The sequence below is a fragment of the Gopherus evgoodei genome, chromosome 1 (assembly GCF_007399415.2).
Source record: "Gopherus evgoodei ecotype Sinaloan lineage chromosome 1, rGopEvg1_v1.p, whole genome shotgun sequence".
Taxonomy (NCBI): Eukaryota; Metazoa; Chordata; order Testudines; family Testudinidae; genus Gopherus; species Gopherus evgoodei.
Window position 1 is genome coordinate 331,779,199 of NC_044322.1, and position 21,928 is coordinate 331,801,126.

The window sequence follows — 21,928 nt, forward strand, 5'->3', positions numbered from 1 at the left end:
AGAAGAGTGGGACTTTTCTTTAGGACGTGCAACTTGCTACAAATATCTATGGCTTTGTCACTTTAAAGATATTTAATGCAACTTGGAGTCATGAAGTATAGGGGATTTTAAAAAACAGACTGTGGGATCTTTAGGGCAGGAACCCTCTTTATGTTGTATGTTTGAACTTTGAACAGTGCTTAACACAATGGGGCGCTCATTAGGGCTCCTAAGCTTTACTGCCATATAAATAAATAAATAAATAAATAAATATTGTTGCCTCATCCCTAGACACCAGTGGCCCAGTCTGACACCAGCATCTTCATTCTACCAATCGGTAGAAGATGTTTAGTACTTTGCAAGCTGGCTTTCTAGTGGAAGAGATATCAGTGATATGGATTCTGGGTATATTCTACCTATATATATATATATATATTTTTTTTTTACACATAAACACCAGTCTTGGAGAAAAAAAAAAGAGGTCAGAAACAGCATGTAAGGCAACTATTTCTTTCAGCAAAAAGAACAGGAGTACTTGTGGCACCTTGGAGACTAACCAATTTATTTGAGCATAAGCTTTTGTGGGCTACAGCCCATTTCATCGGATGCATAGAATGGAACATACAGTAAGAAGATATTTATACATACAGAGAACATGAAAAGGTGGAAGTACCCATACCAATTATAAGAGGCTAATTAATTAAGAGAAGCTATTATCAGCAGGGGAGAAAAACTTCTGAAGTGATAATCAAGATGACCCATTTTGGACAGTTGACACAAAGGTGTGAGGATACTTTAACATGGGGAAATAGATTCAATTAGTGTAATGACCAAGCCATTTCCAGTCTCTGTTCAAACCTAAGTTAATGGAATATAGTTTGCATATTAATTCAAGTTCAGCAGCTTCTCGCTGGAGTCTGTTTTTGAAGCTTTTCTGTTGCAAAATTGCCACCTTAATGTCTGTCACTGAGTGATGAAAGAGGTTGAAGTGTTCTCCTACTGGTTTTTGAATGTTATAATTCCTGGTGTCAGATTTGTGTCCGTTTATTCTTTTGCATAAAGACTGTCCGGTTTGGCCAATATACATGGCAAAGGGGCATTGCTGGCACATGATGGCATATATCACATTGGTAGATGTGCAGGTGAATGAGCCTCTGATGGAATGGCTGATGTGATTAGGTCCTATGATGGTGTCACTTGAATAGATATGTAGACAGAGTTGGCATCGGGCTTTGTTGTAAGGATAGGTTCCTGGGTTAGTGTTTTTGTTGTATGGTGTGTGGTTGCTGGTGAGTATTTGCTTCAGGTTGGGGGGCTGTCTGTAAGTGAGGACAGGTATGTCTCCCAAGATCTGTGAGAGTGAGGGATCATCTTTCAGGATAGGTTGTAGATCTCTGATGCGCTGGAGAGGTTTTAGTTGGGGGCTGAAGGTGACCTACTGTTATTTTCTTTGTTGGGCCTGTCCTGTAGTAGGTGACTTCTGGGTTCTCTGGCTCTATCAATCTGTTTTTTCACTTCAGCAGGTGGGTATTATAGTTTTAAGGATGCTTGATAGAAATATTGTAGGTGTTTGTCTCTGCCTGAGGGATTGGAACAAATGCGGTTGTATCTTAGAGCTTGGCTGTAGACAATGGATCATGTGGTGTGTCCTGGATGGAAGCTGGAGGCATGTAAGTAAGTATAGCGGTCAGTAGGTTTCTGGTGTGGGGTGGTGTTTATGTGACCATCGCTTATTAGCACAGTAGTGTCTAGGAAATGGACCGCTTGTGTGGACTGGTCTAGGCTGAGGTTGATGGTGAGATGGAAATTGTTGAAATCATGGTGGAATTCCTCAAGGGCTTCTTTTCCACGGGTCCAGATGATGAAGATGTCATCACAAGTTGAGTTAGGGGATGAGAGCTAAGGAAGCGTTGTTCTAAATCAGCCATAAAAATGTTGGCATACTGTGGGGCCATGTGGGTACCCATAGCAGTGCCACTGACTTGAAGATATATATTGTCCCCAAATGTGAAATAATTGTGGGTGAGGACAAAAATCACAAAGTTCAGCCACCAGTTTTGCCATGTCATTATAGGGGATACTGTTCCTGATGGCTTGTAGTCCATCTTTGTGTGGAATATTGGTGTAGAGAGCTTCTTTCAGAAATCTCAGTCTAACATCAATACTTGCTTCCCAATACTCGCCTCAAGAATTGACTCTAATGAAAGACTCAGGCAGACAGAAATCTTTCCTTCTCCCTCTTGAAAGACTACTCCCTATACACAGAACCTTACACAACTCAACACGACCAGCAACATGAGTCTTCCCAACATTAAACTTTTGCTAGCATGCCAAGAAAAAGAACTGGAAAGACCATGTGTAATAGCACCGCTGGTGACACCAGGTATATATTTATTTACAGACTGAATTGAACATTTGGTCTCTAAACTGAAGAGGGTTCTCTATATATTTTATGGGGTAGTGTCATTCATATAATACCTCTTTTGAAGGAAGTTGTACTGCATCTTTCAAAACTGGGAATAAACTTCAGCCTAAACCAATTTGGCTCAACCATGGACACTCTTGCAATAGTCTCTTCATGGGAGAACCCTATTGACTTCCAGGGAGCTCTGTGCAGGTGCTGGGGTCTTTGCAGCTTGGAAGCCTATCATTCTAAATATTAGCACAGCTTATATTACATTACATGCCAAAAACCACCAGCTTGGGTTGTTAAATTTGTTTGATTGATTATTGTACTTTGTTTCCAGCATGCAGTCTAAAAGTTCTACATATCTTTACTTTCCATGTCCAATGATGCCCAGATGACTCATGGTAATTCTCCAAGAGACCAAAGCCATTTTGGGCTGAATGACAGCCTTATCCTCAAAGAGCTAAATATACACAATCATTCTCGTTCATACCAGTAAGTGACATCAGAACTTCTCCTAAGATTATTGTCATAATGATGGCATACACTGTTTGAATCTCAAATGGATACATGATGGTATGTAAAGTTTGAACACTCATGATAGAAATTGCAAAATGTTGTGTTGCAATCCTTTATGCATGGTTGATTGACCAATTACAAATATACAACTAATGATAAAACTACTTTTTTCCTGAGGTTATTCCTAGAACTACAGATTTTTCATGTTTTAGTGAAGCTTTTAGAATAAACTTCAATGGATTCAGGGTATTTGATAGGACAAAGCCTTATAAAAGATTATTTTATAAGAAAGAGGCCACTTTGTTTTTTCGATAAGAAACACATTAATGAAATAACAGTTTACATTAGATTTTGTTTTGTTTAATTTAAAACTTAAATTGATGGAGTAACATCACATTATTGAAGACAATTCCAAACATTCATTTCCTGGGTTCAATTTCATTCTAAACTAGCAAGCACTTAACACTGTCAGCCCCTTGTGCTTTTAACTGAATAAAGGTCACATAATCAGACATCTAAAAGGACAGCTCATTTATCATCCTTTGATAAACGTGTCAGTAGCTAATCTTTAGCAGTGGATGATAGTGCCACACAATGAAAGGTTAATGGATTCAAAGCATTGGATTTACCACAACACGGATGTACTCATGCCTCAGAGCAGACATTTTAATTTTTATTCAGTTGTATGGGAAGTTATGTATGGTTGTACATTCTAATTGCTACATTTTAAATGTTATTCAGTTAAACAATGTCCTACAGAGGTCAGGAGTAGTCTTGACAAGAAATCAGAGTTACAGGACTAACTATATATATATAAATAAAATCACTAGCAAATAGTCATAGAATTTCTATCTTATTCAGCTAAGTGATTTGTGTATACCATATATAAGATTTATACGTTATACAATGCATCCCACACTGGATAGTATGTGTTCAGATTTATCTCTGACTTCATGGACCATCTAAAATAAGATTTTTTAATATAAAGGGACATTTGCAATATAGATACAAATGTCTAAACAACTGCAAAGTATTGATTTTGTATGATATTTCATTGTGCAAATAATTTTGAGTTACATTTAAGTATTTATGAATATACAGGGCAGTATGCGAATCCTCGGGAATGGCAAACATAAGCTATCTACTGCTCAGCACATAGCACAGATGTGTCCATGTCTAAAGGAAGATCTATTTCTTAGAAACAGGTCATAATAGGAAATTCATATGTAATGCTGTGTTCTACTACTATTTATGAAAATGTGTTATGAACTGTTACATATTTAATAGTATAAAATTAAGGTCATATGAACATGTAGAAATGCTGGAGGCCTTGCCCAATGGTTCCCAACTAATAGCTTCAGCAAATTTGTACAAGCAAAATGTTTTGAACATTGCTTAAAGTGTTTTTGTCCCAGAAATTTGAGCTTCCCCTTCGAATTGAGAGATGTGGAATCAAGTTTCACAATTTTGTCAAACCATCAGAAGTGTTAGGTTATGAAGAAAAGTCCTTTTTATTGTATTTTGATATACACTTGTTACTTTTTTGGAATGAAGAGAACGTAATTTCTAAAGACTGGAGCTAGAAAGAATGATATACCAGGGCTACCAGATTCACACATCCCTTGAGTTGTCTACAGGAGCAAAATATCTGGATCATAAGATGCTGTGTTACAAGCACAGAACACATGTCACGACAGACATATACCTTACTCCTCTTTCTCCCTTCAGCATGCAAACAGAAGACAATCACTCTCCTCTCCCCACCGTATCCCAAGCAGTTAGAAACTCTTACAGTGATGGTCCTGGTGGATGGTGGTTAAGACTGTCGATGTGGGGCTCAGACATTGGCCATGCTGCTGGGGGTAAATTCAGTTGAGTGATATTAGGTATTGATAATTTTGGCTGGAGTTTGTAAAATTTACTGGTCCCACCATTGAGGCTGGGGTGTCACTCAGACCAGAGCCAGCACAGATACATGCCACAAGATTTTCAGAGTCTGCGAAGGCCTCATGTAATCTGCAGGGAAAGGGGAGAAAATGCCCTCCCTTTCCCTTATCAAAATCATCACAGTAGAGGAAGTCTGTGAGGGAACTCTCAAAGAGCTTTACTGGCCCAAATCTACCTTCTACACATTTTTTTCCACACCAGAGAACAATCCAGACCTCCATGACTTTTGTCAGAGAACACAATATGGTCAGATATAACTAGGATTCAATACTTCAGTTAAGAAAGGAAAGGGGAAGATATCTGTCTTATTAATTAGTGGCTGAACATATGTTTACATAATTGATGCTAAAGATCTTCCAAGTGGAGCTGTAATTACCTTATAAAAGACAAATTAGTCTATGAAGAAAAGAAGAAGGCATGTAACTGCAATTCATTCTACACTGAGCATTAATACAGGAATAATTCTATTTCTCATTTATCAGTGTTACTAGAAACATACACATAAGATTAAATTGTATCTACCTACAGACAAATTATTATAATGAAAACCAAGGCAAGAGGGGAAGAAACCCTTATCTAAATGTGGGACAGTATAATCCTCCATCCCTGCTCCAGAAAAAAAAATATATATATATATATTCAGTTCATGAGTTTTGCCTGATTAAGGAGTGAAAAGGCCCAATAGGAAGGTCATATAATGGGTGTATATTTATTAGGCACCTAAACCACAACCCACTAAATTCAGTAGAAAGATTCCCAATCACTTCAGCAGGCTTTGGATCAGATGTTATATTGCAATAATAATGCCTAGCATTTACAAAGGGCTTTTCTTCCATAGCTCTGACAACATTTCACTATCCCCTATCATTTACAGAGATTATAAGAGTTGCCCAGAGTTACCCAGCAGGCTTATGGCAGAACCTGGAATACAAGCCTTGCAAGCTTCCTGAGTCCCACTCCGGGGCCGTATTCACTGGGCCACATTATATTCTCTTAATTGCATTGGGGGTGATTTGAACGGTTGGGTTTTTTTTTTTAAATAAAGATGAGGTAGTTTTACATGATCATAAAGGCCCATTCCTACTTCTGCAGTCAACATCAACTTTGCTACTAGCTTCAAGAAAAGTAGAACTGGACCATAGCTCTCTAGAAGCAGGATGCCTTTTCCACATGGAAACAGTGTTCTTAAAAGACATACATGGTTATTGTTATCTTTTATTTCTGTGTGTTATATTCTTATATAGCAAGATTTTTAGTGGTCAATTGACCTATTGCCTTGTGGCTACAATAATTTTCCCCACTTGGGGAGGAGAGCTGAATGAGTCACAGTTGTGTTAGGCCTCTTAATGTGGCCAGTTACCTAGTGACATACATTTATAATCCATTTCATTTCTGAGTCTCTTACTAGCTCAATGCTAAAATGCTTGAGTTACAAAAACTGCAATAAACTTAATAAGCTTTCATTTGCAATTAAATACAAAACAAAACAGAGAAATTTTGCTCCTGATTTCAGGTTTTGCCAGTTCTGACTTGACAATTTAAACTCGTGATTTTTGCTTAAATGGTTAGCTAGCAGTGGCATGCTGATGTATTAGACAAAGTTCAGCACTACAGGAACCTCATATTAGTAGCCATTAGTCAAAAATTTAAAAAAATAATCTTATACTTGTGGAGTAAGCATTTATATGACAATTTGTGCTTAACTACTGGAGCCAGTCCTTAAGGATAAAGTGAGATTAATATGATAGCAATCACCTAATGCAGACAAAGAGTTTTCATATATATGCCCCTAACCAAGGAATTTTTGAAGAGCACAACAACACAAAAGTGTCTGCATATGAAAAATAAGAAAAATCTATAGACAGTTTTCTGCAAAAAATTACACAAGCAAAATCTAGATAGCCAATGTACTGAACAGTATTTTCTGCTTACCCATCAATACTGTGCATAATATAGTCATTCCTTAACTTCTCAGTTACTGATTTGATAAGCTGTTGCTAAGGATCAGATTTCTGGCAACTTAAAACCTTTTCAAACTGACATTGAATATTTAACTTGTGCTACCAACTTAATTGGTGCACTTTAAAATAAATCTAATACAAATATATATTTATAAAAAAATTGCTTTATTAAAGATTAGGTATGAAGAGTGTGTGTGTCCATCATGGATTTATTTAAAGGTTCATGAATACTGTAATGTGGATATAATGTTTGGAGAACTCATTCTATCTGTTGGTTAAAGAACCAAAAATAATGGCTTGACTGCAAGTAAGTACCACTCATCATAAGCAAAGGTTGCAGAATCAGGCTCTTCTTATTAGTACAGCATAGGCTGTACTAATTAATTAAATTAAATATAAAAACAAACAATTCCACAGGGGAAAAAATGTTTTAAATGAAGAAAATATTTTGTGATGTATGGCCTTGTGTGATACTCCAAACAAAAAATAGTGTTCTAGAGTTTTGTAAAACCCAAACTACATAACTGGGTTCTCTCAACACTAACTGGTGTTTTGAAAAATTATTTTTACTGCTATGTTAGATAATAAAATACTTTATTGGACCCATCTCCTTCTGATTTTTTCCATGATGCTTGGAACTGATGTGAGCTATAGATGTGAGGTGGATAGCAGTTATCTGCAAATACATTTAATAACTGTTGCATGATTCAGATTACTGGGAGCACAGAAAGTCTGAACAGAGGGTCAAACTCTGCTCCCATTTACCCCACTGATGTCCAAGTTTTATTCCTGCAAGTGCTTTATTATATGAATATCGCTGCATCATAATCTCTTTATATCAACTGTTATTGAATTAAACATCCGTGGGGCTTTACAGCAGATTGAACTGGTAGATAAAGAACAGAATACCAACTTCAAGAGCTTAAGGTATGAGTAGATATATAACACAGTACCAACCCAGAGAATATATAAACCCAAGTCACTCATAGTGATATATAAACCAGGCTGTGCTTCTTAATGCCTAGTCAACTTAAAACATAGAGAAGCAGAGTGATTTGAGATTATGTGCTTGCTATAATCACTTGCTGCATCTTGTCTTAAATCAGAGATGGAGCAAACACATAGGTTTGGAGCCCTGCAAAATCACAAACCAGACCACACTGGCTTTGAAAATAATGTGCATCACCGCTGAGAGGCTATAAAACAGATACATTGCAAAGCCATAATAAAGCAAACTAGCCCCCTAGCCTGAGGTGGAATTAGTCTCTGCACATCTTCCTTGAAAATTATTCTAAGAAGAAAGCATGCTCTGTGTAATGAATCTGTTCTTTTTCCTGGGTGTTGAATTGTCCACCTCTGCTGTGATAATGTGACATTGGTGTTGATCTGCCACAGTTTCAGGTTTTGTTAAATTGTTTTAGAATTATATTTATTACCTACATTTCATATAGCTGTACAAGAAAGAAGGCTGCTTCCTAGACTTTGCTTTTCCTTATCTTGTTCTTGAGGAATATTTTCCATTTTTGGGATAGGGCTTGTTAAATTTTGTTTGAAGTTCTTATTTGCCTACAAAATTATTTGGTGTCGGTTCTTAATGCACACGTGTAACACCCATTGCAGTGATGGGCATACTCAGGGCCCTATCCTGGTGCATGCCTGATCCCCTTTATACCACTCTATTGATACAAAGAGGATGTAAGCTGCGAATTTTGCCAGTATGCACATAGGCAAGGCTGATGTGAACTGGAACAGCCAGATGTTCCGGATGTTCAGATTTATATTGTGAGCTTTGTTCAGTCCCCACTAGTGTCAAGAAACAACCAAGCATTATAAATTCAGGACATCCGGAGTTAAAGTTATACTTAACAGCTATAGCACCCAAACAAACAATCTGCCCTATAGAGATATCATGCATATGATTTATGATTACAGCATTTTAATATTTGGGATCCTGGATTAGAAGAAGTGATTTTTAAAGTCTCATTTAAATTTTGACTTCTATCCTCTCATGAATTTTTTTTTTAAAACACATTTTAGTGAGGGCAGCAAGTGTTATTGATCCAACTACTGGATGCATAGAGGGAAAGAAACAAAGTACTCATTCCTGGGGTTATACAAGGCGAAGCTCCATCCCTGATAGCCTACTTTTAAAAATAGAGTGAAATAAGCAATAACAGGAAGTCTAGTAGAAAAGGAGGAGTAAACTATTTTAAATATGAGTAAGTAATTTTCTCTAGTACATCCTCTCTTCTATTCCATGGAGAGCAAGAAACAACAGCTTGCAAAAAGAGTGATAAAAAGATGGGGTTACCATAGAAGCAGCAAGAAACACACACTTGGCCAAAATATCTTAAGGATGTGGAGGACAAGTTGGCGCAGTAGTGACTGATGAAAGAATAGCAGAAGATTATGTGTCAGCCTGCAAATAATTGCTATTCTTCTCAGCCCTCTCTGCTGTAGTGATGGAAATGCACCAGGTAGAGAGACCCCTGAGCTGAGGTGAGTGCATTTTTCAGATTGCTAGTCTGTTATAATGACACTGCAATTAATAAAGATATAGAAATCTGTTAAATCTGCAATCCTTCCTTAGGGCTGTGATAAAAAATTCTCATCTTTGAAGCCAGAATGTATGAGTCAGGTAAAGAATAGTGGTACTGTGAGGGTTCACGCCCCTTTTTGAAGGGCACCACAGAGTAGTGGCCAGAGTCCGTAGAATTGCCCCTGGTTATGGGGTAGCATGGTCTAGTGGCCAGAGTCCATATGATTGCCCCAGTTACAGGGCAGTATGGCCTAGCAGCTAGAGTCCATAGAATTGCCTCAAGATTCGGGGCAGCACAGCTTAGTGGCCGGAGTCCACAGAATGGCCCTCTGTTGCAGGGCAGCACAGCCTAGCAGCCAGAGTCCATAGGATTGCCCCTGGTTACAGGGCAGCACAGCCTAGTGGCCAGAATCCATACAGTTTCCCCTTGGGTGCAGGGTGGCTGGATCTTGTCATTGGCTCAGCAGGGGGGTCCTAACAAAACACAGTAAGGCTTACCAGGGGTTGGGTACCAGTCTGTCACTCCCCTACCCAGGATGTCTCCTACTGGCTTGAGAGCTGGGGGCTCCCATGAATCCCAAGGTGTCCCACGTTTCTCCAGGTCCGTTGCCTCCTCTGGCTCCTCCTGGAGTAGGTCTTCATGCAAGGAGAAGCTTCAGGTCCCAGCAACTTCAAGAGTGGTGGCTGGTCCTCCACAGGAGCTTCCCAGTTAGGTACTTCCCCTGCAGCCGCCAACCCAGACTGAGCTGAGTTCCATCCTTTTATACTATCAGAGCATTTGGAGCATGCCCAGTACAAGTGGGCGGGACTTCCGCCTCCAGAGCTACTGGTCTGATGCTGCTGGGGCTAGTGCGGGGTGGGGCTGCCCCGTCACAGGTATATTTAATATCCAAATATCCAAATGTGGACTCCTTTCAAGAAAAAAAACAACAACTTTATATTAAAGAATAAAGAAGGAGGAATCAGTGGTGGTGAGCTAACATGTAACTCTACTTTTAGTAGAAAATAAACATCTATCCATCTATCCATCCAGTCTGTTGCTGTCATAACTACCCTATTTATAGTATCTATTTATCTTTTGTATCCAGTACATATATATTGTAGATAGTACCTAAGTCCCACAAATCTAGGACATAGATACTTATTTCCAACTGAAAATACTTACTTGGATTCACACTAACCATTAAGTTAGTTTATTCTTAGACACAGTGATTCTTCTTTAGAGGGGTATATATACATTGGATGTTAAATATGGCATTAACATTCCACGTATATCTACTATATTTATCTAGAGAACCCATCATTGCAATATCTATATGGCATTATCCCCGTTTGGACTGAGGGTAACATTTTCAAAAAATTCTAAGTTATGTAGGAGCCTAATTGCCACTGATTTTGAATTCTGGTCTATGGAGGATGAAAAATAGACTCATACACTTTTTGGAATTGATTACTGATAGGGAAAATCAACCCCCCCTCAACCATAAATCTAAGATACATCGCCTATAATAAATCATAAGTATAGGCCCTAGGCCTTACAAATACTAACACATAAGGAATAAGTTGCTATATTAACCACTGCGGAACTGCACTCCCAGAAGGCAGTTTCATTATACACAAACCATGATCATGCTGTTAGGTAATAAAGCAAGTCCTCACTCACCTCTCCAACACCCAAGGTCGTGCGGAGTTGGAATTTGGGCCCACAATTCTGTCAGAGACCAGACACTAATGCGTTGATCAACGGGCTCACACTACCCCAAAAGCTTTAGAATAAGTGTGGCGCCTTTATTAGGGGTGAGCATCAATATTTATACACAGAAGTAAACAAAGTGATTAATAAAAGATAATGGTCATGCATAATCAATCAAGATTTTACAGGAAGAGCAAGTTTAACAAGTAAATGCATAGAGATAAAGGCTAATGGCTACTTGAGGAAGGGGGTGTCATGAGTAGTTTGCAGGTCAGTGCTTTGTTCAAAAAAAGGTTCAGAAAGGATTATGCAGAGACGGCCAGTCTGGGTGTTTTTTGGCTCCAAAGTTCACCAAAAGTTTAGACCCAACATTCCTCCATTTGTAGCTTTGAGATAACTATTAATCAAAAAGCTACACCCTATTTCAAGATCTCAAGGGCCGCTTGGCAATTTCAGCCTGGGCCAATTCGAAGAGAGTAAGGCTTTTAGCTGAAGTGGGAAAAGAATAAACTGACTTACATGAGTTTATGAGGGAGGGGACACACTGAATACAGCAACACAGTATTATAAGGACTACCATGGCCCCAACAACACCCACCAAGAGGTTTTTAACCCACCCAAATCCGGGCAGCCAATTCCATAAGGCTCCCCACCAATCATAAGGTGGCTGGCCAGAGGAGTAGTTTTTAGCCATTTCCCTTAGGTGTTTGGTACGTTGAAAAGTGTCAGAGTAGGTGTCATTTACAAAAACACAGCATTCTTCATTTATGAGGGCGCAAGTTCCTCCCTGGGCTGCTAACATCATATCTAAAGCCATTCTGTTTTGCAAAGCCAACTGGCGCAGCTGGGACATTTCCCCGGCCTGGTTCTCAAATAGGGTTGCAGTTTCATTGGTCAAAGATTCTAATAGTCCCTGTAGACGGATGATAGCACCCTTCAAGCTAGTGTGACCAGCCCACCGCTGCCAGGACAAACCATCACGGAGATTAATATCTCTGTCAGTTTCACGGATGTTACGAACGTGGGGAAAATGAGGGGGAGTGAGGGAGATCCGAGAAGGCGGTGCTAGCCATGCCAAATAACATGACCCTGCCCAATCAGGGGAGAGAAAATAATAAGCCTTGGGCCCGCACACCCAGTATGTTCCATATAATGCGTTTTGGGTATTCCATTTCTCAAAGTAGGAGGTAACCCACCGCCCGTTGTACCACTGTTCCCCTGGTAACGCAGAGGGGTCGTTGTGTGAACTGCAGAGGCACAATTTTGTAGTGTTGTCCTCAAAGGGCAGTGTAGTACTGCTTGAGCAGTTGTAGAAGGCAATTGTGTATCCTTTAACAATTAGTTGGACACCTTCGAGATCTGAGCAGGGTTTTTTAAAAACTGACTCTGAAAACCTGCCCCTCCATGAAAAAGTTGAAAAGGTTGGATCGGGGTGAGGGATCCACATATGGGATAAGTGGGATGCGCAAGGCTTGAAGCCAAGATTTTTACTAAAGGCGGTGCCATTAAAATATATGTTGCATTTACTTGTTCCCACAAAAGTTGACCCTTTTTCTTTGACAAAACACAGTGATCCTGTTTGATTGGTTACCCTGAGATATTTGTTAATTGGCACTTCTGTTTTGTCCCATGTAAGATTGGGTTGGACTGGATCTTTTATTCTAGTCGGTGGCATCCAAGTCATATTAGCAGTGGTTAGGGGAATGGGTGTGAAGGGGAGTCCCTGTGCTGCATTTACTGGAAATTGAGTACATACCCAGCAATCACTTCTATTTCCTAAAATACGAGTTTTAACCTCGTGGGAATATCTAATAAAAGCATTATCTTCATAAGCAGAAAATAAACTGAAAAAGCATAAAAAACATACAGTTGTTAGAATAAAGGGTCCTCTCATTTTTTTCGAGTTAATTTAAGTCTAATGTCTGAGAGAGGTAAGCTGGTCCGCTGGTCGAAGGCAGTGTCCTCAGTGGTGACAAGAGCTGCTGGTCCGTCACTGTGGTCCACTACGGCTGGCTTGACGTGGGAGTGGTGGATCCAAGATTTGCGTCCTTCCAGGAACACTGCAGTCTGGGTTGTCAAAAGAACCTGGTGGGGTCCAGTAAACCTTGGCTGGAGGGTGTCGTCACGAACGAACTTTTTGGCCCAGACGAAGTCCCCTGGTTGGAACGGGTGGATTTGTTCCTCCAGCGGCACGGTCTGGGAAAACTGCGAGGCTTTCCAAAGGGTACGGAGGCGAGCCTGTAGGGAGAGAAACTGACACGCAGTCATATGATCCCCTCCCAATAGTGAAACATCAGCACGTGGTAGCGCCCCGCCTTTGAAAGGGGGGTGTCCATAGAGCAGTTCAAAGGGGGATAATCCCAATGCGCGGGTTGGGCGAGTACGAAGGTGAAACAGGACCAAGGGAAGTACCTGAGGCCACTTTAATCCTGTTTCCTGACAGTATTTAGCCAATGTAAACTTAAGTTCCCTATTCATACGCTCAACTTTCCCGCTAGACTGGGGGTGGTAGGGTGTATGAAAGGAGTGTGAAATGCCCAGTCCTTGTTCTAAATGGCCAAGGACATGACCAGTAAAGTGAGGTCCGCGATCTGAGTCGAGCACAAGAGGGATGCCAAAACGGGGTACAATATCTCTAAGGAGAATCTTCGCCACTGTGGCAGCAGTACAATTAGCAGTAGGAAAAGCTTCGACCCAGGAAGTCAGAGGGCAAACCAAAACAAGGAGGTGCTTTTTCCCAAAAGCCTTTGGCATATCTGCAAAATCAATTTGAAGATGTTGAAATGGAGCAGCAGGCGGAGGTCTTCCACCCTTAATTTTGTTAAGAGGTGGAGCAGGTCCATTACGCTGACATGTGCTGCATGCTTTCACTATTGATAGGCAATAGGGTTGAATGCCTGGAGCATACCAAAAGCGAGCGATAGTGTCCACGAGGGCGTGCGTGCCGTAGTGACCCCCTTTATCATGGTGCCAGCGAACTGCCACAGGGTATGTGGAGCGAGGGAGGCAGGCTCGGCCATCTGGCATAAGCCAGGTCCCTTTGACCAGAGTGGCCCCGAGGCTTTCCCATGATTTTAGTTCAGCAGCGGGTACTGGTACGGGGTGCGGTGGAGTAAAGGAGGAGGTTGCAATAGCCAATGTGGGCATGGCTAAAGGTAAGGTGGCAGCCTTCTTGGCGGAGGCGTCAGCCAGGGCATTCCCACGGGTAACGGGGCTGCTATCTTTAGTATGGGCCCGGCAGTGAACTACAGCCAGGACAGAGGGTTTTTGGAGGGCGTCCAAAAGCTTGTGGATGAGGGGGAGGTGCTGAATGGGTTTACCGGCAGCTGTCTGGAAACCTCGAAACTTCCAGAGGTGGATATGACAATGCACAACTCCAAAAGCATATTTGCTATCAGTAAAAATGGTAACGGTCTTACCAGCGGCCAACTGGCAAGCTCGGGCCAGGGCATAGAGTTCAGCGGCTTGGGCTCCCCAGTTGCCTGGCAGTGAGGCGGCCTCTTGAATGTCCCATTCAGAGGTGACAGCATAACCAGTGAAACGCTTGCCATCAACATAGAAGGAGCTTCCGTCCGAGAAGAGGATGCAATCGGGGTTGTCCAGTGGCACGTCAAACAGGTTGTCTCTTATCTGTAAGATGCTGTAAACTACTTCCACACAGTCGTGCTGGTCCTGGGGGACTGGCAGGTCAGGAAGCAAGGTAGCTGGATTAAGGGGTCCACACCTTTCAAAAATTAGGTTAGTGTCTTCTAAGAGTTCGGCCTCTAGCTGTTGCTGACGATGGGCTGAAAAGACTTGGGTTGTGCCCCTACGCAGAAGGCCTGACAAGGCATGAGAGGTCCAAACCGTGGTAAAATGACCCAGGGTTAGGCTCTTTGCCTTTGTGATCAGCAGGGCAGCTGCTGCCAGAGTCCGGGTGCAGGATGGGGTTCCCTGAGCGACAGGGTCGATTTGCTGAGAGTAAAAAGCAAGCGGGAAATGGTGGGGCCCGCTCAGCTGGGTAAGGACACCACTAGCAATTCCGCCCCTCTCGTGGACAAAAAGGTGAAAGGGTTTGCTGTAATTGGGGGGGCGGAGAGACATGGAGGAGGCCACACTGTCCTTGAGTAACTGAAAGGCTTGAATAGTGTCCGGGGACCACTGCAAAGGGTCAGGAGCAAGGTTAGCAGTGAGTCGGTGGAGCGGTTTGCTTAACTCCCCGCAGGACGGCAACCAGGGGCGACAGAAGCCAATTAATCCTAAGAAACCTCGAAGTTGTTTCTTGGTGTTCGGTAGAGGGCAGTTTTGAATAGTCTTTATGCGGGCTGGGTCCATCTGTCTTCCTTCTGGGGTTAACAGGAAGCCCAGATATCGGACCTTCTGTGAGACCCACTGAATCTTTTTAGGGTCTACCTTGTGGCCTCTGGTGTGTAGGTATAATAAAAGTGCCTTACCATCGATGCGGAGGGCAGCTTCTTCGCGATTACCTAATAGGATGTCATCTACGTATAGGACCAATGTGGATCCCTGCGGACTGGTGAAACCTTCCAAGTCGTGGCGGAGGCACTGGCTGAAAATCGTGGGGCTGTCTCTGTAGCCTTGAGGAAGTCGTTGCCAGACATAACTTTGTCCCTCCCAGGTGAAACCAAAGAGATACTGAGAGTCTGGGTGCACAGGAATGCTAAAAAAAGCTGATTTTAAGTCAATAACAGTGAACCACTCAGCATCCCAGGGGATTTGGCTGATGATAGTAGCTGGGTCAGGAACTACTGCATGAAGAGGGACCACATACTGATTAACAACTCGTAGATCCTGTACAAAGCGCCAACGAACAGGGTCTCCGTCCTTTTTAGGAGGCTTTTTGACAGGCAGTATAGGGGTGTTACAGGGAGTGCGCTGAGGGCGGACTAGCTTTTGTGCAATGAATCCCTCAATAATGGGGCGGATGCCCTCCCGGGCTTCCAGCGACAGGGGGTATTGAGGGACTGACGGGGGGGTTAAGGAAGGCTTTACCTGAATCCTTACGGGCTCTGCCGAAAGGAGCAGGCCAACATCAGTGTCAGAAATTCCCCAGAGGGTTGAAGGAAAGTCAGTGAGGTCAGGGGAGAGAGAGAGAGGTGTTTCCCAATTACCCTGAGTAGGGGCCGAATCTCCTAATACTGTCATCAATAATCCTACCCCTTCAGGAGTGCAGGTTAAAGTAGCCTCAAGCTTACAGAGTAAATCCCGGCCCATCAAAGGGATCGGACAAGCTGGGGAAAAAAGAAAACGGTGAGAAAAACATTTATCAGCATAAATAACATTCAAAGGCAAAGTGAGTCCCAGAGACTGTGGGTTGCCCTCCACCCCAGTCGCAGTTTTAACCTCAGAGGATAGCCAGGGAGAGGGGGCATGATTTAAAAGAGAGAAAGTAGCCCCAGTATCAATGAGGAAAGAGACAGGCAGTCCCTGGACTGAAAGGGTTAAACGAGGCTCTTTGCTGGGAGGGCAGAAAGTGAGAAAGGAGCCGGCTAAAGACATTAAGGAAATAAGACCATCACATTGTTTGCCTTCGCCCCCGGGGTACCGTCATTGAGGAGGCTGAGTTTGCTGCGGCTGCTGCTGTTTCCCGTAGTTGATCCAGGCCTGGGGGATGGGCTGAGCTGGTGGTGCAGGGGTGTATTCCTCACTTGTGTAAGCATCTGCGGATGCAACCAGACCCTCTGGGCGTCCCCAGGGGCATTCACGTTTAAAGTGACCAGGCTGTCCGCACTGAAAACAATTTCCTGATGGCTGGGGTCGCCAGGACCCTCTTCCCCGGGCACCCTGGAATCCCCTGCCACGGCCACGGCCTCGAACACCACCGTGAAAAGCTAAAGCCATCAGCTTATATTCTTCCTTTTTCTCTTTCTTTTTACTACTTTCCCTTTCTTTCTCCCAGGCAAAATCAGCTACTTCCAACACTGAAGTGACTGACTCACCTCCCCAACCAGGGCGAAACTTTAAGAAGTAATCCCTTACAGGGGGCACCGACTGATTCACAAAAAATGAAATAAGAGTAGGGTGGTCTGCTTCTCTCTCAGGATCCATCTGAGTGAACATTCGGGCCCCCTCCAATAGCCTCGACCAGAACTTTCTGGGCGGCTCATCAGATTCCTGCCGAATCTGCATGAACTTAGCCTGATTAGGCGAGCGGCGAGCCATTTCCTTGAGTCTCTCTAACAATCGCTCTCTATCTGTTCGCAGCTGAGTCAGCCTTAGCTGAGTCCAGTCTAGGGGATTCCAGCCAGCGGCCAGATCCCGCCTATCCATCCAAGTAAGATTAGCTGCATTGCTATCTCCCCATGTCCTTTCTGCCATCCACAATCTACTACGTTCTTCTCCAGTCAAAACTCTACTTAACAACTGATCCACATCCGTATAAGTAGGATTATAACTTAAAAACAATCTTTCTAGAAGTTCTATGATCTTTCGGGGATTTTCCCCAAAAGACCCTGACAACTGTCCCCACTCTTTCAAATCCCATTCTAGCCATCCTTTATATTCCACAATACTAGCATGTTGCAATCGTCCGTCATTGCCCATATAAGGTTGATCGTGCACCTGTAAAGGCATCTCTCTAACTATACTTTTATTATTCGCAAGAGATTTGACGGAGACATCCTCTGGGCTATCCTCAGGGGGGGGGCATGCACCCTGCTGTACCTGCTTGGACCTAAGCCTAGTAACTACTCCTCCCGAGGTTTGCCCCTCCAATTCCTCCTCATCCTTCTGCACAAATTCCAATCTGGGATCCTGCAGATTCCCCTCTGCTACAAGGAGAGAGTTCCCCTGCGGAGGAATAGGGGCAGGTGCAGAGGGGACCAGCTGACGAGTCAAAACACGCCGTGGTCTACACCCTTCATCGAAATAACCTGGAGGGGGTTCACTCTCGGGAGAGTACCTGACTGCCATAATTTTTAAAGATTTCCAGAGCTCTGCTGCTGTGTCCCAACAAAACCAGTAACATAACTGTCCCGGATGGTCTTTTTCGATCTGGCTCTTTACTCCTCTTAAGGCAGCCTGCTCGAAAGAGCCATACGAAGGCCACCTCATCTCCGAGTCGGCCAATACCGCGGTATACCCAGTCCAATTCCTTACACATAGTGTGTACAACTTCTTCCTAGACATTCCTGTCTGTACTGGGAGTTTCCCTTCGTTCCATAACTTATTTACAATCCCCAACGGACTCTCAAGAGGCACGCTAGTCCCTTGACCCATGGTGTCTGACAGGAGCCCTCCAACTGGCGTTTACCCTGCTGTCCAATACCCGACCCCTCAATATTGAATTGGCTAGGAGAAATCTCCTGTGGCGCCTTGCCAATTCATATATGAGTGGTCTGACCACTGGACAGAGGTACCGCACCAGAAGGAATCCCGGACGAGCCCCCAAATTGTTAGGTAATAAAGCAAGTCCTCACTCACCTCTCCAACACCCAAGGTCGTGCGGAGTTGGAATTTGGGCCCACAATTCTGTCAGAGACCAGACACTAATGCGTTGATCAACGGGCTCACACTACCCCAAAAGCTTTAGAATAAGTGTGGCGCCTTTATTAGGGGTGAGCATCAATATTTATACACAGAAGTAAACAAAGTGATTAATAAAAGATAATGGTCATGCATAATCAATCAAGATTTTACAGGAAGAGCAAGTTTAACAAGTAAATGCATAGAGATAAAGGCTAATGGCTACTTGAGGAAGGGGGTGTCATGAGTAGTTTGCAGGTCAGTGCTTTGTTCAAAAAAAGGTTCAGAAAGGATTATGCAGAGACGGCCAGTCTGGGTGTTTTTTGGCTCCAAAGTTCACCAAAAGTTTAGACCCAACAATGCTGCTAGCACAAGGGGAAAACTCAGAGAAAGTCCCCTAATAACCAGCTCATCACTGCCCTAAAGTAACATATTAAAAAGCTTGCGTTAGCATAAATAATCCAAGTATCAGCATAGAAACAGCTGGCCAGAATTGGGAACTGAACACCAGACACTGAATCCCAAAGGGCCTTGCGAGGCTGGTCAGCCTGACCGCAAGTAGGGTAACTGAACTGTCAGGGTCTTCTGACAATCACGTAAACATTCATGAGCAAGTGAAAAGATAAGGCTTGCAATTTTACATATGTTATACCATATAAGGATGATATTAATTGTGCTTCTGCAATGTATGCCATATGATAGCCAAATAAGGTTGTGATTTATGTGTAAGCAAGATATGATAATTTGCGGTTTTAAGCTTTATAAGCACTGGCGAAAATCAGTTCGGGAGAGCAGCTTAACCCTTGCTAGGGAATATGCTGTCTCTCCGTGTGTGCACACATGTATCTATGATATATCAATAAAAGGAGCCTCAGGCTGTCTGATCAATTGACAAGGTGGTGGTCTTTTCCCTGACATTACCTTGTTTCTTTATATATAGTAGGAGGATCCAAAGCACTTTAGTTCTCTGTATTGTTATTTTTCTAGTGTGGGAGAAGAGGGGATGTATGACAAAGCAATGATTAAAATATGCTTGAACACATTATATAAATCATACTTTGTTTCTTAAAGATAGAAGAATTCCTCTTGAAGAGGTTTTGTGTTGTCTGTATCCAGTTTTGTCAGGGAGGTTTATGAATGTAATAATTTACACATAATTTAACTGGAATGTCATTTGTTGAGAAAAGCTTTACAACAAACAGTTTATCTGACAATTTGCGCTGTTCCCTAGTATCTTGCATTTCAGATAGTCATTGGTATGCATACCGTAGCTCATTTAAAGCCTTCCTTATCCTCAGAATATGTGCATGTCTCACACTTCACTTCACTGATAAACAGGATAATTGCCATTGTCAGTCTCAATAAAACAAATTTCTTTTGGTCAGTTAAGGTACTATTTAACCATTTAACAGAACTGGGAAAGGTCTCCTTGCATACAGATTTTCTGACAATACAGTTGTGTTTCTAATGTTTAACAAATGCACTTCATTTATTTCCATCACACTGAATTTCATAAAAGGAACTTGTAGTCACAAAAGCAACCAAAACAAGCTGCTTTGGATCATAAACTCCAATTGTTCCTAGCGGTGTGATAGACAAAAATAAGTTATCATCTTTTACCAATTTGAGGCTGAATCCACGCTCTGCTTGACACAAGTAATAATGGAGGACAAAGGTGACAAAGACACCCATGTGTACTTTGAAACTGGGTCCAGCTTGGTCTCCAGCACATCTAAAAGTGGCCTTAGAATTGATATTATCATAACATGAGCCAGCAACCACTGCAATGCAGCAGAACTTCACCCAGCCACTTTCTATAGTGGGCACAGAAAGGTATATGGTAAAGCCACCCACGGAGTTCATTTAGCTGCAGGAATAGTCTGTGAGAGATTGCAGGCCTTGAATCCACACTCCTAGGCAGTGCTCAGGCCACAACCGCCACACAGCAGCTCAGCTGAGCAACCAGTGAAGGGAACCAGTGTAGTGCTAGTTAGCAGAGGGCCCAGCCCCTGAACTTCCGGACAGAGGGAAACATCCAACACCCCTGTTTGGCTGAGGAGCTTGATATAAACCAGGAAGTGGAACAGGAAGTTGTCTGAGCAACTAGAAAAATCCCAGGATGGCTGCTACTATGGATCCCTTCTGTTTTTCTGACTCCTGAGCCTGGCATTTCTTCCTGCTCTTGGTTCCTTCCCTCTGGATCCCAGACCCACTTGGTTCTCAGTTCCTGCTTTCCTGCCTCATTCCAGGTCCCTGCGCGTATGCCTTACCCCAACTTGGTCTCCAGCTCTGACTTTTGGCTTGGCACTGGACTCTTAACAATTACACATGACCACCCATGCCCCAGTCACTGCATAGTCATCTGGCTGATTTAGCCGTCTTTATGGCCCCTTTATGCTGCCAGTGCAGCACAAAGTGGTTGTAGCGGTGTCCAGGATCTGGCCCTTGAGTTTGATTTCATTGCATTACTTATTTGATACAATGTCATAATGAACTGTGCAATCTTCTATTTAGAGCTCTAGGGTAGAGATATCTTAATGATTTAAATCATTCAGATTAGGAAAGGAAGTATTCTTCTGAGTTGTTTGAAGGACAGATATGGTGTAATCTGCCATGATGATGCATAAAAAGCTGTTTAGTTAACTAAGAACAAGCAACAAACATGGGCCTTCATGAAGACAAGGCTTTTTTTCTTTCTTCCTACATTTTTCCGTTATCTCTTAGATACAACTGGAATTTGCTAAGCTAATTGTGTGTGGATCTTTACAAACCAGATTAATTAATAACCTTTAAGAACAGTAGCCTGTTCAGTAATGAAAATAATATAAAAATGTACTTCTCATAATAATGATAAAAGAAGATAAAGCAAAAAGTTTTAGCTACTCTAAGATGTGGCTAAGAAGATTTTACAGGGTACGTAGAGGCTGCTATGGATTAACGCTATCATGTAAGCAGTCACCTGTGAACAGTTCTAGAAAGTTTGGAGAAGGACATTTATCATTCCCAATTAAAATGTCAAATCTAATTAGACTTCCTCTCAGCATACTGTATCTTATCAGAATGGCACAATGATGAAGACTTTCCCTTGAATCCCTAAAAAGCAAGTAGGGCAGCTAGAAAGTTCAATATGAGCCTGGGGAGCCTTTTGTGAAATATTTCAACTGCAGGCAAATTAATCCATCATCAGTTTATGGGGCAGCAAGTACCTTTGGACTTGGTATTGTAGCTGGAATGAGAGAAGGACTAGTTCTCATGAGACTACCGATTAAGTTGCACTGTAATGAGGAAAGATGTATCTAGGACCCACAGGTAGTTTGGATAGTGATTGGCACTAGGTACTGTCTCATTGGCAGTGTAGAGGTTTCAGTATTCATTTTTTGATGCTTGCTTTTAATCTGATATGACACAGCTTAATAGAG